Genomic DNA, 4,293 nt, shown 5'->3' on the forward strand with positions numbered 1-4,293 from the left:
TCTGAGAGATTTTTGCATATTAACGTTGCATGAAGTTGGTGAACCTTCATTTTCTTCGTAAATATCTGATGGGAACATAATATTAGATAATTATTTATATAATGTAAATTTGTTCAAATTATTTTTTTCTGTTGTAATGTATTTGTTATGGCAAAAATGTATTCATTCTTTTTTATTAATAATTAATTTCTGGACTACTAATCTATGTAGCATAGACACTAACACGAGGACACGGGACACGGGGACACGGGGACACGAATCTATATATTATATAATTATGAATTATATAAATTGACAATAAAGATTTATGTGCACAAATATTAATTTATATGACAAGATGTGACTTCGTAATTTAATATGATTTTCGCCTACAATATGTTTATGGAAGAAACACACAATTTTTATTACTTTTTCTATAACTGTACTTGGTATAATATAATGAATTAATTTTTTAATTGCAATAATTATTCTTAGAGATTTTTGCATATTAACCAAGCATGAAGTTGGTGAACAGTACTTCATTTTCTTCGTAAATATCTTATGGGAACATAGTATTAGATAATTATTTATATAATGTAAATTTGTTCAAATTATTTTTTTCTATTGTAATCTATTTTTTATGGCAAAAATTTATTCATTTATTTTTATTTATAATTAATTTGTGGACTACTACTCTATGTCGCATAGACACTGACACGGGGACACGGTTCTATATATTATATAATTATGAATTATATAAATTGACAATAAAGATTTATGTGCACAAGTATGTTCCAGATTATTTTTTTGGAGTAGAAAGATGTTTTTCATGACTGTTTCACAAGGATTTGTTTCTTATTTTTATAAATATAATAACAATTTATACAATAAAGTTTGTATTTTTAGAAAATTAATGTATTTTTCCTTTTTAAAATTGTGTTAAAATCGTACTAGAATTATCAAAAATCTAACAAATACTTTTTAAATTGAACACTTCACGGATATATGACTTACGAGTGTCGTGTCTGATACAAATATCAGACACCGACACACCATTTAAAAGAAGTGTGTGAGCTTCATAGTTACTAATATATATTACAAATTTATAATAAGTTAAGTTAAATTTTTTAACATTTTAATTTCATTTGCTTAATTTTACAATTTTCTTATGTAAAGGAATAATTTTTTTTAATTATAATATTAATATTTATATATAATAAAATGTTGTAAAAATTTTCGTGCGTCATACTAGTACTATACTATTTATATCTCTTATAAAACTGCAGCTAATTCCCTCCACCTTCTCAAGGTCTGCTGGAAAAAAAAATTACAAGTATTTACCTCCTTAAAGTGGCCAAATACTCCTCTTTGGTCATAGTTTGCATTATTTCCATATCTTTCCCGTAATCAGATATCTGTTTTGAAAGTATAAGGAGCATCAGATGAATCATTTGCACCTAAATGAAGTATTATATAAGTAATTACTGTCATCTTACTGGAAAATTGGTGAAAGTTGAAGTTCCCTAGTACTTAAGTGCGGCTAAATCATATACTCTGGCAGCTGATTCTTCTTCATCATAAGCCCCTATGATATTTGAAAGATAAATTCTTGTCAACTTATAATTGATTGACAGAATAATTAAACCAAAATCTTGGCTCTCATCATTAAATGACTCACCAAGGTAAACTGTTAATCAATCGCAATTCCAGTTGAAGTTTTAAATGAAAAGGAAGGATATGAAAACATGTTAGTATGTTAGCAAGGAAAAGCAAGTGAATGAGGAATGGTAAGAAATATTTAGAGCAGCAGTTATGCTAAAACCAAAAAGGAGCAGCAATTTGAAGTCGTTGGTTCCAACTCAATATATTTTTGCTTTTGCCTACATTTTTATGAATCCACAAAGGAATGCATGAGTTTGAAATCACAAAAAAATAAAATAAAAAGGCATCGTGTTTTGGTGCAGAATGATATAAAAACTTGTTTTCCAGTTCATACACCTGATCTTTGACTCAATTTTTATGCTTCATTTAAATGTATCTGATTTGACTTGAATGGTTTGTTATATATTACTGGAATGCAATGACTGTTTAGAGTCTTTATGCAGATAATTAAGACAATTACAGAGTCAGAAGCCTTTACTTTCCACCAGTACCTTTTTGATCTAGCTAAGGTGGATACAATCATTAACAAATTATGTAACCACCCTAAATTGTAATACAGTGAGAAATAAAATTAAATGGAGTAAATTGACCTTCACAATACCTGATCAAGTCTCCATTAGCCATATACTCATAGATAAGAGCCATATTCTCGCCATCATCACTATATCCAATTAGAGAAGTTAAAAATTATTTTCATATAGACATGGTTTATATAGAGTTGCTTCATCTACCCAAAAATGCTGAAAAAGAATAATATAGATTCTAATAAAAGGCCTATAACAGTAAATTAAATTCCTCCCACTTTTCACGTGCTTAAACACATTGACAACTCTAGTCAACTTCTGTCTCTGGGTGAAATATTATATAATCATGTTGAACAATGCCTCTGAACCAATTAAAGGAACTGCAAGCAGTTGGTTGACGATGTCATCCATTACTTGATGTGCAGCACCAAGCTTATTTAATTTATAATTTTTCTAGTAATATATCAGAAGCTCATGGTTCTGGAGCAGCTTCATCTATCAGATAATTCACTCACATGTAAAATAGCATGGCAGTTGAGAAACTGTATCAGCCAACTCACTCTCTTGTACATGACAAAACTGTTTGACGTGAATTTTTCTGTTCTTTTCAAGAATAAGACGTGCCATTCTCACCACCATTCTAATTCAATCCACATTATTCATCTAATTTGCAACATTTCTCAATGGACAATTAGTTTCACAAATTTTTTTTAGAAGGCACCAAAAGAATGCGCCGTGTGTCAAATCCACCTACAAAAGAAAGAAAGCGCACATAACGTAAAACGAATCCTCTAATAGCGACCTCACCTAAGTACACTTGTTTGCGGCAATCCCTGCACAAACCAAAAGCACACAACGTGTTCAGACATTGTAGCGTGCAGAAAGAAAAACTACCACAATCTACTAACCAAATGTGCGATTCACATCTTCTTGTTCTGCGATGGAAAGTGACGTTGTGATACTGCAAGCTTCGTGACCTCCGTCCACAATGGCTCTTCTTCACCTGCAGCTGCCGCAAAGTGATCCTCTGCTCCACGGTGGCACCGTGCTGATTCACCTTCGACGAGACATCCAGCCATGCCGGCGAGACACCGGAGTCGGTCATCAAAAAGAACTGGATGGTTCGGGTGGAGGATTCTCCGGCGGAGAAGGAGGAGTTGTTGTTGAGGATGCAAAGTTGTAGGCGAAGATGTCGACAACATTGACAACGGAGGAACTGAAGCTTCCAGAGCTTTCCATTTGAGCGACGGAGATCGGCGGCGTGTGATTGTTGTCAGAGGGGTAATTGGCGATGAGAGCTTTTAAAAACGTGTTGCGAAGGTCTTCGAAGGGAAAGTGAAGTTAGTTAGAAGCGAAGATAGAGGGATAAATAAATCTCTTACGGTAACACCTTCACATCACTTGAAATAGGGGACTAACAACAATAGGAAGAGTTTCATGTAGGAAACAGAGTAAAAAGTGATAAGTCAAGAGAAAAAGCTAAAAAGTCTTTCAAAAAAATACAATAAATGTGTAAAATAAGTTTCAGAAAAAAAAACCTTCACTTAAAAATTTTAAAACAATAAAATTTTTACTGAGGTTTTTTAGAAACCGCCGAGACTTATTGGAGGCGAAAATTAAAAATTAAACCTCCACTGTTCCTAGAGGTTACTCTAACCTCTACTAATAAACCTCTTTTAAAATTAAAAATTCTTGTAGTGCCTCATTCATTCTTCTAATATCTTAAAAAAAAATGTTTAGTAGAAGTTTCTGAGACCGCCATTAATGCTCTTTTTACATCTATACAAACTTTGTATGAAATTCTCCATGCGTAAGAAAACATTTGGCATTAATTTATTTTATTAAATGGTAAAAATATTTCTTTTAAAAAAATGACAGTGTGAAAAACATCATCATATGATACCTTGATAAGCTTGAAATGGGTCAGTTAAATTTTGTCTATAATTATAATTTTATGTGTTTTCACATAAAATCTCTTCAATAAAATATCGTTTTAATGTTGTTTAAGGCTAATGCAAATTAAAAAAAATTGAGGCTAAATTATGAGTAGTGTTGGCGTCGTGTTCGTACCACAGTGGACTCTAAAATACAAAAGAGTTCATGCACAAAAAAAAGGCTAAGTACAATT

At 31.7% G+C, this 4,293-nt stretch overlaps 1 long non-coding RNA gene across 1 annotated transcript; it reads right to left on the reverse strand.

Moving 5' to 3' along the window:
* Window positions 1-1,222: 1,222 nt before the first annotated feature.
* LOC137825895 (uncharacterized) lies at window positions 1,223-3,521 on the reverse strand. The gene is made up of 4 exons (XR_011083373.1): window positions 3,074-3,521; window positions 1,658-2,998; window positions 1,476-1,564; window positions 1,223-1,394 (listed from the first exon to the last, which is right to left on the reverse strand). It is a non-coding gene; the product is annotated as an uncharacterized lncRNA (long non-coding RNA).
* Between the last annotated feature and the right edge of the window lie 772 nt (window positions 3,522-4,293).

This window comes from Phaseolus vulgaris, chromosome 8 (assembly GCF_000499845.2).
Source record: "Phaseolus vulgaris cultivar G19833 chromosome 8, P. vulgaris v2.0, whole genome shotgun sequence".
Classification (NCBI taxonomy): domain Eukaryota; kingdom Viridiplantae; phylum Streptophyta; class Magnoliopsida; order Fabales; family Fabaceae; genus Phaseolus; species Phaseolus vulgaris.